General features: G+C 41.6%; 1 pseudogene; it reads right to left on the bottom strand.

Annotated features, from left to right (window-relative positions):
• The window catches only part of LOC121175604, a 34575-nt pseudogene extending 22027 nt beyond the window's left edge, over positions 1-12548 (bottom strand).
• Positions 12549-13877: the final 1329 nt, after the last annotated feature.

The following is a 13877-nucleotide window of genomic DNA, read 5'->3' as shown; positions in this document are numbered from 1 at the left end:
CTCAAATTATTACAACTACATTTACTCTCTGGCAGTCCTCACAGATGACTCCAAACAAAGAAAAGTCATATACCTTGCAGAAAGGATGGACAGTGGAAAAGTTGCAGAAAGTTGATTTTTCTGATGAATTATCCTTTAACTGCATCCCAATAGCTGCAAATACTGCAGAAGATCTGATGGAACCCGCATGGACCCAAGATTCAACCAGAAAACAGTCAAGTTTGGTGGAGGAAAAATCATGGTTTGGGATTACATCCAGTAAGGGTGTGCAAGAGATCTGCAGAGTGGATGGCAACATCAACAGCCTGAACTATCAAGAAATTCTTGCTGCCCATCACATTCCAAATCACAAGAGAGGGCAAATTCTTCAGCAGGATGGCACTCCTTCTCATCAAAGTTCCTGAAAGTGAAGCAGGTCAAGGTGCTCCAGGATTGGCCAGCCCAGTCACCAGACATGAACATTATTGAGCATGTCTGGGGTAAGATGAAGGAGAAGGCTTGGAGGATGAACTGTGGGAGTCCTGCAAGGCTGTTTTCTTTGCCATTCCAGATGACTTTATCAATAAGCTATTTGAGTCATTGTCGAGACGTATGGATGCAGTCCTCCAAGCTCATGGGAGTCATACATGATATTAATTCTTTTTTTCCAAGGCACCATGACTTTATGTTCTGATGTTATTGTAGCATGTTTGTGTATTCAAAATAAAGAATAATTTGTAAAGCACATTATTTTTGTATGCGACAAGACTTTTGTCCAAGCACAATCTGACCTTTCTGTCCTAATTAAATGGTAAAACTCAATGAATGATACAAAACTTTATTTTGGTATAACAGGCATAATCTAAAGAGCTTTGCCTTTCATATAAGCTATTTCTGACTCCAGTCAAGTTATTATTTGTTTTTTCTACAACTTGGATGAGTGACAAGACCTTTGTCATGGACTGTATATGCTTCCACCTACAGACAATACTGACACAAGAACAAACACTCTAAACTTACACTGACCTCAATGCTTTTCACACACACTGAATCCATCCACAACTGAGCCCTGACAATACTCAGCCAGACCCAAACTCCAATGCACCTGGATACAGAACAAAGCCCATCTAAACTGAGCTGAAGACAGGCCTGCACTTCCAACACTCACCCTATCACTCTCTCTCTCTCTCTCTCTCTCTCTCTCGCTCACTAACACACACACACACACACACACACAGAAATGAATGCATGCATGTGTAGAAACACTAAACAATGTTAACCAACAGGCAACGTCTCACCTGGTCTCTCATGACCCTCCAAATAAGCTCTGCCATCCTGCAAGAGAAACACAAACAGGAAGCATCAGCACACAAACCACCTTTGAAACAGCCCTTGATTTTTTTTTCTAATCCACTTACCACAAAGAGCTCTGACAACACACAACAGCCACAGTGTGTCCCTCACTCCCACAGGATGGCGCTCTATCCTCACCAGCAGCACCTTCACTGGCTCCACCTCACATACACCTACAACACACACACTAAAATTAGTGCATGCATAAGTGTAGAAACACTACAATGTGGCTCTTGCTCACCTGGTCTCAAATGGTCCTCTCACTCAGCTCCTCCCTCCTGCTGAAAAACACAAAGACATTGGTTTTGGATACTAATCAAGTCAGTCCTTGAACTTGTAATATTTTGCTTGACTTCCAGCTGCAGCAGGGGCCTTACCTGAGCTCCACATTGCCCATGGCCTCAAAGTTGGATGGCCACTCAGCCACAAGCAGCTGCACACAGAAAGAAAGGAGGAGACATTAATGCATGCATAAGTTTTATTCTCCATCAAGCAGCAACTATGTCTCACACACACTAAACCCACACTGACCCCAGTGCCATCCATATAGTGACAAATAGCCACAACTAAGCCTGACAACACTAAACTACATCACACAGCCTGTGTTTCTACACACACTGGTTCCATCCCTGCTTCAGCAGGCCGACAGTCACATGACCACTCTGACTGATGAGTCCTTGAGGTTTTTATCTCCAGGTCTTCCACTCAGATGCAGTACACACACGGTTGCTGGGGAGTGTACACAAATGAATCCTTCAGTGTAGAAACACTGAGCAGTATTGGCCAACATGCATCCTCATGGTTCTCTGGATCAGCAGCTCCTCCATCCTGCACAACACACAAAGAAACACACTCAACATTAGCCACAGGTGCTAGGCAAGTCAAACTCTGGAAGTTAAAACATCTTCCACATGCAGCAGGGGGCGTACCTGGGCTCCACACACAAACAAATACATGTTTAAATGTAGAAACACTGAGCAATGTTGACTTATGTGCTTTCTCTTACCCTCTGATGATTCTCTAGAGCAGCTCATCCTTCCTGCAGAGAAGGCACATGCACACACACAGGCTTTGGATATTTAACCTGGAATTTTCAACATTCAGCAACACTTCAAGGTGCAGCTGAGGGCCCACACTGGCCATGGCCTCATCCACACTGCTGAACAATTAAGCCTGGCAACAAGACATGCAACTCAACCCATGCTGCCAACACTATCTGCTAGTGATGGGTAGATGAGGCATCATGACGCATTGCCAAACTGTATTGATACTGTGTCACTGAATACTGACACCTGCTGGACCTTAAAAATCCCTACAGGCAACCTAGTTGACAGACTCAACTGACACTGATCTGATGACCTAGTATATACAATAATATAATTTAAGTCATTGTATTTTATTTTGTATTATTTCATATCTTCATTTAAATTGAAAATCTTTGATATTTTTAGATACAGTCAATAAATAATGTGAACATGTATCATAACATGAAAATCTAAGTGAACGTGTTGTGAATGAGGATGCTTGTGGACTGGGATTTTCTTTTTTTTTTAACAAATTTTTATTTAAAAAAAAAAAAAAACCGTTTTGAAATTCAGTCTGTTACACTTTTTTGATACAACTTCTCCAGCTGTAGAAAACACCCGCTCACGCGGAACAGATGAGGATCCGATATGAGATCAAAATGGTCCCACACGGTGGAAACCTTTCTTTTGGCTTGAGGCTGCTCCATAATTATTGATTAATTTGACAATGAACCGCAAAAGATCAGAGATTGTTTTGTCAGATGCATCCCGTTAACATATGCGCTTCTTTATAAACAGTTTTGCGCGTCAGTGTCAGTTCCTATATCAGTCATGTGACTTTCCTTAAAGGACAAGCGCACCGACATGGGTTTTGCACTATGAGCTCGACGCATCGGTGTTGCCGGAGCCATCACTACTATCTGCCAATAGGCTTCCATATATACACAATTATGTCCAGACCACAACTGCATATATGCTTCCACTTACTGACAACACCGACGCAACAGCCCAGCAAAAGCAAACACGCGCTCCAAACCTATGCAGGCCGAGTTTCTTCCACACACTGAATCCATCCACAACTAAGCCTTGCCAACACTTGGCCAGTCCCAAACTCCTAAGCGGCTATACTGGTTACAAAGCCCATCTCAACCGAGCTAAAGACACAAGCCTGCACTTCAACACTCAGATCTCTCTCACACACACATACGCGCGCATAAGTGTAGAGCCGATGAGCGACGCCAAGCGCGTGCTTTCTCCCAAATGGTCTCGGCTGCTCCGCTGGATCCCTTCGTCCGTCCTGCGGAAACCCGGCACATAAACAAACATGTTAGCATCTGGTCACAAATCAACTCAAGCTCTGCATTTTAAACGTTCTGCGTGGGCCTTACATGGCCTCCACGTCCGCCATTTTTCCTCTGGACTGCTCCGGACACGTGAACCTCCTGTCTCGCGCCGAAGTTCCAGCTCCACTAGGCCTGAATCGTCTCTCTGCTCTCAGCCACAGCTTTCACTGTGCACCAGGAAGCACAATAACAAATAACCTGCTAAACATGAACACACAGGCTTCTTCTGTCTACAGGTAACGAGTTCAGTTCGCTCCACTAACCAGAAAAAGAGCTTCAACAAAACAGAACGTCACGGATGTATCCTGTATTCCACAGCAAAATCGAGCAAGTGTTACCCCAACGCCTTATAAGCTGCACTACATAAGATTCTGCCCTGCTATTGGCTGAGCCCTCTCCTCCCCGGTCACATGGGTTTGATTAGCGCATGGGCAACAGGTGCGACTGGGTTTTGGCGCGGCTCAAACTGGACTCTGATTGGACGGGACTAATGGGTGAAGTGGTAGGAGGGACCTGCGGTGACTGCCCTCATAAAGCAGCAGTAACGTCTGAATGGGGGTCCAACACAGAACAGGTGTTTGGAATGAGCACAGATTACCAGGGGTTCATTTTCAGTCTGACTCCATGGCTTTATGCATTAAAGACTTCAATCAGAATCAGTTTTATTGGCCAGATTTATGCATACACACAAAAACATATCTATATATCTATATATCTATATATATAGATATAGATAGATATATAGATATATAGGTATAGATAGATAGATATAGATGTTATATAAGGTATGTTCAAAAGCAAAGTCAACCAGTGAATCTTCTGTCAATTGTCTTCCAACATGGTCATTATAACCATGTTACAATATGAAGTAGTATCAACAGTTTACCAAAAGCTCCCTACTTAAATTTCTTTCAAAGGTGTGTGTCACCTGTGGCCTTCCCATCACAACTACTAAAATCTCCAGTTATGTTTTTGCTCCACACATACACACAGAGTGAGCTCTCAGTAGGAAGAGCTCACTTGATTTTACTTTTATTAGTGTTTAAGGTTCATGAGGCATGTCTTATTGTTTCACTTCATGCACAGTAAAACTGTCAAATCCATTCAACAGTCCTCATTGGGAAATGTGTCTGCAAAAGAGTTAAGAAATATCAAAAGAGGCAACACAACAGAATTTATTTGGACTTTTACACACATAATAAAGACCTCAAAACAAATAAAGTCTCATTAAAAGACATCATACAATCAAAATCTAAAGAAAAAATGAAGTAAACTTACAAAAAACCAGTACACAAAATACAAAAACAGTAAAAACTATACAATATGCTAATTTACATGATGTTGGAGGGGTGAAGAGTAGGATCCTGTGGGAGAGAGAAAAAACATGGACAAATGAAATGTTAGACCAGACCAGTCCACAACTAAACAGTAATTGTCACACTAAAGAATACAAAATGATCATATGATCAGTGAGTACATCAGACACATCATTAGCTGATATATGTGAAAATATGCATTTAGCTGTTTTTGTAGGACACAGACGTCCTTAGGTTGATAGCAAGCTGGAGGAAAATACAAAAACTCAAAACCTAAACATCATCATCATCATCATCATAAAGAGGAGGAATCCAATCAGTAAATAAATCAGTTGGGTTTTCAACATCTGACAGAAGACGAGTCTCAGCCAGAGAGGCCATCTGGTGTGTGATTGACCTATAGACCTTACAGTGACACTTCTAATGCAGGGAATAATACAACATCCAATCAGACTGAACACGCTCGCACCAATAAGGATACCAGTGATTCCTTGCAGTAGCGATGAATGGGCATAAAATGACATCTGTAGCACGACGAGGTTCAAACCTCAGCTACGACTTTTCACCACCTCCAACTCCAACTGCGTGTCGGGCAGTCCCATTAAACTGCAGCACAAACTTTTCTGATATTTCTTGCAGATAATCCTCTTCTGGTCCCGCTTTCTTGTTAAATTCGTGCAGAGATTTCTGTAGAAGAAAGGCCTTGTTTAGCCGTGGCTAAAATAATCTGGCTGTAAGGTTCCAGGGACATTTTGGTTGGGCGCGCCGCTCTGACAGGAACCAGGCTATCTCCTTCTTCCTGGCCGCTGGATTCTGCCGTTCGCCCAAACGCGAGATTATTATAAATAAAGAACAGTAGGTGGCGAAAATTCTGCAGCCGGCAGCAGCAGGTCTCCGTTAAACAAAAGAAGAAGAAAACAATGACAACATCCGGTCTGTGGGCACGAGAAAACGGTCCTTTTTTGTTTCTGCTTCTTTGTGATTTTGTATTTTGTTACGCTAAGTAGAGAAAGAAAATCTAAGTTATTTTTAAATTTCGAAGATTCCCTTAAGACCCACAAAAAAGTAAAATGTTTTTTGTATTTTAAAACGAAAATCAAATAAGCACTTTATTTTATTTTTTTAAATATCAGCGTTTGAAGGAAAATTCAAATCCCAAAAGATACACGGACCCTTTTGTCTCTGTATGTTAATATTGTAGAGTCACAGAGTTTTGATATTTGTAATATAAACTGAAACATTATCATATAAACTTACACCAACCACGTGTTACGAACACGCTCCTCTTCTTAGCTGCGTGAAGAGCTGATCGATTATATTCAGATGCGTAAGGTCATGAATGCAAATAAACTCCGCCAGGACAAGGAGGTGATTGGACAACTGCACCAAACGTAGCGGTGATTGGCTCCTGCCAGACCACATGTCAAACATGAAGCGCCGGTGGAAAAGCTCCGTTCTGAAGGTGCAGGCTTCTCCTTTTTGGCCCAAAAGGCCACACTACTGCCTGAATATAGGCGGTCCGCTCTCACCCATCTTTCTATTTGACTGAATGTAATGACGGTGCATCTAAAATTCACTTTGCGTCCTCTGTGAATCCACCTGAACACACACACAACACTTCTTCTTTACAAATTCTCATTTTAATGATACAGAATTCAGTGGAAATATGAATAAACGTAACATCAAACCTGAACAGAGAAACATTTAAGTACTGATGTCAAATTGCTTTGCAACTTAAAAACATGCCAACTCCCTGATCGTGTTACAGTACGCCCAAATCTTCTCCCAGTGGAAGTTTGGGAAGGAATTAATGAGTGCTGTTTAAAAAAAAAAGAAAAGAATAAAGGATTAAAGGTGACTATAGATAATGGTTTTCTTTACTGGCCTTACTGAAAGAGGATGGCTCACAAATCTTATATCTCATCTTACAACACTTCCACATGCAGCAGGGGGCGTACCTGGGCTCCACACTGACCATGGCCTCATCCGAGCTGGAGTCCCACTCAGACAGATGCAGCAAGATACAACTGACGAGAAAACGGTCCTTTTTCGTTTCTGCTTATTTATGATTTTGTATTTTGTTACGCTAAGTAGAGAAAGAAAATCTAAGTAATTCTTAAATTTCGAGGACTCCCTTCAGACCCACAAAAAAGTAAAATGTTTTTTGTATTTTAAAACGAAAATCAAATAAGCACTTTATTTTTTTAAATATTCAAGATTCAAGATTCAAAGATTCAAAGGGTTTATTGTCATTTGCACAGTAAGGAAACAGGTTTCCCTGTACAATGAAATTCTTACTTTGCTCTTCACCCAGAATGCCATACAAAACGTTGTAAGTAAAATAAAATAGATAAATAATAGTATTTACAAAATATTAACAAGAGCATAAGTGAAAAAAGTTACATAAAATATAAACTGTACTGATATATACAAATCAGCTGTTGTGCAAATTCAGCTGAGGGTGAAGTGAAGACTGTGCAAAAGAACTGTTATGTGAACAGTGCGGTATGTGTGCAGTTATTAAGGTGACAATATCAGCATTTGAAGGAAAATTCAAATCCCAAAAGATACACGGACCCTTTTGTCTCTGTATGTTAATATTGTAGAGTCATAGAGTTTTGATATTTGTAATATAAACTGAAACATTATCATATAAATTTACACCAACCACGTGTTACGAACACGCTTCTCCTCTTAGCTGCGTGAAGAGCTGATCGATTATATTCAGATGCGTAAGGTCATGAATGCAAATAAACTCCGCCAGGACAAGGAGGTGATTGGACAACTGCACCAAACGTAGCGGTGATTGGCTCCTGCCAGACCACATGTCAAACATGAAGCGCCGGTGGAAAAGCTCAGTTCTGAAGGTGCAGGCTTCTCCCTTTTGGCCCAAAAGGCCACACTACTGCCTGAATATACAAGACAGAACAAAATGATGGAGTCTACACTGTGTTAAAATTATTATGCGAGTGATCTTTTCTTGAAAATCTGGACGGCTGCTGTTGAGAAACAAATGCTGTTTTAGTGTGATGTATCTAAGACCTTGAGCTTTAATAAAACCCTTTTGTTGGAATCTACAAAGCTTTCTCATATCCTTTATCACAGACGACATGTATGTAAGTGTGGTGGAAATATACTTTCTTCCTGATGAGAAGTGAAATAAAATTCTTTAGGCAGTAACTGTCCGTCACACTAAAGTATACAAATTGATCATATGATCAGTGACTACATTCCTTTAGGTTTAAGTAGACACATCATTCGCTGATATATGTGAAAATATGCATTTAGCTGTTTTTGTAGGACACAGACGTCCTTAGGTTGATAGCAAGCTGGGGGAAAATACAAACACTCAAAACCTAAACATCATCATCATAAAGAGGAGGAATCCAATCAGTGACACTTCTAATGCAGGGAATAATACAACATCCAATCAGACTGAACACGCTCGCACCAATAAGGATACCAGTGATTCCTTGCAGTAGCAATGAATGGGCATAAAATGACATCTGTAGCACGACGAGGTTCAAACCTCAGCTATGGCTTTCACCACCTCCAACTCCAAATGCGTGTCGGGCAGTCCCATTAAACTGCAGCACAAAGTTTTCAGATATTTCTTGCAGAAAATCCTCTTCTGGTCCTGCTTTCTAGTGAAATTCGTGCAGAGATTTCTGTAGAAGAAAGGCCTTGTTTAGCCGTGGCTAAAATAATCTGTGAGGTTCCAAAGACATTTTGGTTTGGTTGTGAAAAAGAAGATGAAAACAAATGGATGCCAATAATTATGTCCATCATATGTTTTATGTATGTAAATTTTATTTCACTATATGGAAGCATTTTTGTTGTTGTTCAATAACTCTGGACATTTTATTAAATATTGTGATTCTACAAAACTGCTTGATTTCCATTTATTTCTGAAGCTATTCTAAACTCTACTTAAAATTCAGCAGTGCCAATAACTTTGAGCAGGACTGTAAATAAAAGAACATATTTATTAACATGACATAATCAATACACAAACAAATTTGTCAAAAGTCCTGAACATAGACACTTACACTTATATACATTTCTTGTATCTTGTGAACAGCTATATCACAGTCCATCAGCCAACAGCCCACCATACAAATCAAGTGACAATTAACGAGGCATCAGCTCCGAGCCTATGCATGGTAATGTTATCAGGATGTTAGCATGGACTCTGCAGGCTGTACCAGAGGCACATGCTTTAACACACAGTGTGAAGTATCCATGCTGTGTAATGAATAAAACAGTAGAACTATAGATAACAAGTACACTGATTAAGACAGAGCATTCACCTGGGTCTTCTTCATGCAGCATAGCACATATGTTTGTCATGATGTAAACCGATAAAGAAGAAAACAGGGCAAAGAAAAAATGAAATGAGAAATGCTCTCTTGCATTGTAATGTTTGTCTAACAACCATCTTCAGTAGTTTCAGCCACAAAGTGATCATGAGTACTTCAGTGCTGTAAAAGCAGAAAATCTAATAGTACCTATTCACATACAGCCCCACTTTAAAGGTGTGACTGTAGAGAGCGTTTGTAGCCGTGGAATAACTGAAGCAGGCACACGCACGCACACACACACACACACACACGCACACACAAAAGCCAGCACACAGGCTAAACAGGGCTGAGGTCAGAAGTCCAAGTCTCCCCACCACAAACCGTTAAAAAAATAAATAAATTAAAAATTAAAAAAATAAAAATACATGGAGTTAACCATTCACTTATATTGTCTGTAAATTTGAATGTTGCAACAAGCATTTGGATTTAGTTCCAAAACCTCCACAGTACCAGAGATTCAATTCTGCTGGGGAAATGCTGAACCCTGGAATCACCCTGTAAAATATCAATGAAGAGTTTGTTTTTAGTTGTGAAATCCACAGAGGTTAGACCCTCCAAATCCCCAGCAAAAACAATAGAGAAAACAGTCCAGGCTGGACAGACCTCAGAACTTCAGCGTCCCCCAAATGCTCCAGGTTCATGGTGTCGATCACTTGATGGACTACAGGTTTGTTTAGAAACAGCTGTGAGTGATATGGAGAAAATCCACAGTGACAATTATTTCTTTTCGGGGGGAAATATTTTAAAACCTCAGGTAAACTTACGACATGTAATATGTGAACGTCATTTGATGCTAGCGTAATAAAAGTTAAAAAAAAAAAAAAGAATAACATTACAATATATATATAATTTTATATTTCAATGAGGTTATATATTGGGATGTAAAACATTTTTTGGAAATAAATAAAATTAATCACTTGGGGCCCCAAGGCTCATTTTTGCCCCACAAGGCTAATCCAGCACTGACAACAATGACTTTCCATATGTGTAAAAACAGCTGGTATTTAGTTCTAAATGAATGCACTACCAAGAAATACCACCAACCCACATGTACACAGGAGCAATGTTCAATTCATGTCCATCTGAAATAATGACAGCACCACACAGACGGCTGGTCTGATTGAAAAAACAGTGATACAGACGTCTGCTGCTGAGGGTCCACGTTAACTGTGTGAACCAATCACAGTCGGAAATCCAACGTATATGTGGTGGAAAAATACTTTCCTCCTTTGGAGAAGTGAAATAGAATTCTTTAGACAGTTATTGTCTTTTGATGCTTTATTATAAAATAAGGTTTACAGAGTAATCCATTTGTGCAGAAAGGACAGAGCTCACGCAGCATCAAATGCTACAGAGGTCTGACCCCAGGTTACAAGTTACAAGAGTACTTATGCCTGTTTCTCACATACCAGCATGGCAAGGATGGCAGGGAGACAAAATAATCTGAAGGTCAAAAAATAGAGATAAGTTGTGCTCGGAGGCACCGGAGACATAACAGGTGTCCTCACAAAGTACAGTAAACAAAGTACATTAGGCCACTACAGGTCATGTTATATGTACTTCACCCAGAATTGAATATACGAGTTCATGAGAATATACGAATACTTGATAAAAGAGTATATGGTTATATGATAAATTGACATTACAATTCCCCCTTTGGCCATAAAATGGCCACACCAAAGTATATACAAATTGATCATATGATCAGTGACTACATTCCTTTGGGTTTAAGTAAACACATCATTAGCTGATAAATGTTAAAATATGCATTTAGCTGTTTTTGTAGGACACAGACGTCCTTAGGTTGATAGCAAGCTGGGAAAAATACAAACAGTCAAAACATCAATATCATCATCATCACAAGTCTCAGCCAGAGAGGCCATCTGGTGTGTGACTGACCTATCAATAGACCTTACATTGTTGCTCTTGTTGGTGACACAGAGCTTTACTCTGTAGTCACTTGGTTGGAGCTTGGCATGCTACTGGTGGAGGAGGGCGCTCTTTCACCCCTCACTCTTATATTGCAGACGGTTCCACCGCAGCTGCAGGTTAGGGGCAGCGCACGGCGTGCACCCCAGTTGTCTTCCTCACCATCTGGATGAGTCAGTTTTCCCTAGACCATTATTCTGGGTCTAAAGAATTTATGTGGCCTCCTTTGCTTTGATTCTCTGGTGGCTGGTTGTCGGCCTTTGGTTCAGGAACCCGTTTGCAGTGGCTGGCGTGTACCCATGTGGCCTTCTCTGCAACCTTTCCAGCTGTCTCAGTGGTCAGCAGAACCTGGAACGGGCCCTGGAAACACCTTGGTTTCCAGTGATGGCGTCTGTAGTCTTTAATGAGACCCCAATCTCCAGGCTGTAAGTTGTGGAGGACTGCTGTGGCTGCAGATGGCAGGGCACTTTTCACCTGTGAATGTAATGCTGATAAGGTTGTAGACAAGTTGGCACAGTATCTCAACATAGCATCATCACATGCACCTGTGGTAAGGGGAGGGCGCCTAACTGGACCTACTGGATGATATGAACAATGATGACGTCTGTCAAACCCAAGATAGTCTGACACTTCTTTCAGGGCTTGGTTGACAAAACCTGGTCCATTGTCACTGCTGATGACTGAAGGAATTCCCCACCTAGGAATAATTTCAGTTAGCAGTGCTTTAGCCACAGCTCCAGCATCCTGTTTGGAAGAGGGGAAAACTTCAACCCATTTGCTGAACATGTCAACAATTACAAGACAGTATCTTTTCCCTTCACTTGGTGTTAGTTCAATGAAATCCATCATTAAATGATCAAAGGGTTTGTCAGGAGGTGGATGACCAGCAGGTGGTATAGAGATGGATGCTGGAAGGAGGATGGCATCTAGCAATGCAGACACAAGTTTATGGTGTGAGATGGGCTTGCCAGAAGATGTAAGAAATCCTCTATGTGGCCAGAGGGCCCCAAAATCGTGCACCACTCCAAACGCATAACGCGAGTCTGTGTAAATATTCACAGTTTTACCTGAAGCCAGTTTACAGGCTTCAGTCAGAGCTACAAGTTCTGCAGCTTGTGCTGAAAAGTGTGGTGGCAGTTTGCCACTGAGCAAAATGTCATGTGGTGTCACTATTGCAAAACCCACTGGAGCAGCACCTGTGTCCACGTTGCGAGACGCCGAACCGTCCACAAACAGCTCCATGTCTGCATTTGGTATGGGCTGAGTGGAAAGATCTGGTGTGGGTGTGCAAACTTCATCAAGAATCTGAAGACAGTCATGTGCTTCTCCATCTGCTGCAGTTGGGGGGAGAGTTGCTGGATTAAGTACACTGCATCTTTTAACAGTAATGTTAGGCATATCAAGCAAAGTAGTGTGATATCTTAACCAGCGCTGTGCAGAGAGATGAGAGGTCTTCTGTGTGTGCAGAATGTGAGCAACAGCATGAGGAACCATAAGAGTCAAATCTCCATAACTCACAATATCACATGATGCAACCACAGCCTTCTCTGCTGCAGCTACAGCACACAGACAGAGAGGGAGACCAGCAGCAACAGCGAGTCCAAGTGTAGCCCTTACCATCAAAAGAAAACGCAAACCAGAATTGACTGTCTGGATGAACGGGAACGGAGAAAAAAGCATTTGCAAGATCAAAAGATTAAAAGTGAATCAAAAACAGACCTGATACCTTTTCGCGCTTCTGGTTTCAATGGATATTGTCTCATGCATGGTCTGTACTCTGATTTTGGGTGAACTACAAGAGGTGTGGCTCCCTCAATAAGCCCCACGTCATATTTGTGACACGCCCACAAACAGGGCGGCACCTCAGATAGTTCAGCCATGTCAACTGATGTGTCATGTAAAAGCATGCAAGGTGTGGTGTGTGTATTAGGAATCAAACAAATGGTTCTGTCGACAAAGGCAGTAGATGGAAGTTTTGTTTTCTATACATCAGCCCTTTCACTGTACAGTGTTCTGGGATCCCCATTCATGGGCCTGAAATCAGAGAGGGTCTGTTGTCTGCGGAGCCATGGTCCCATATCCTGCCATGTCCAGTGGGCAGGTTTTGCCAGCGACACGTGTGGAGATGCACCATCAAACAGTTCATCTTGTGAATGAGAGACAGATACAGAGACAGCAGCAGCCTTCTTTGTCCAATAAATACATGTCATATTCAATTTCTCCACTTCAAGTGGCTTTCTGTTCCAAACTTTCTCAAACCTTTCACCTGGCCCTTCTGAAACATGTGCTGTGCAGTGTAGTGAATCAGGTGATATGTCCTGTAGTGTGTGAGCAAAGCTGGTCTTCATTGCAAGCAGTGTGTGAGTGTGTGTTAATGTGTGTGTGTGTTACCTCCTGTAGTCTGTGAGTCAGTGTCTCTGTGGTCAGATTGCTCCTCTCCTCCCGCCCCGTCCCGCCCTCACTTTGCAGCAGCTGTAGTCTGCACAGAGCCATTCTTCTGAGGACAGTCTTTAGCCCAGTGTCCTTGCTGATGATAGTCAAAACAGATGATTAGGGTCATATCGCCAGTGT

Source organism: Toxotes jaculatrix, chromosome 21 (genome assembly GCF_017976425.1).
Source record: "Toxotes jaculatrix isolate fToxJac2 chromosome 21, fToxJac2.pri, whole genome shotgun sequence".
In the NCBI taxonomy this organism is placed as follows: domain Eukaryota; kingdom Metazoa; phylum Chordata; class Actinopteri; family Toxotidae; genus Toxotes; species Toxotes jaculatrix.
This window is presented reverse-complemented; position numbering and strand designations above follow the sequence as displayed.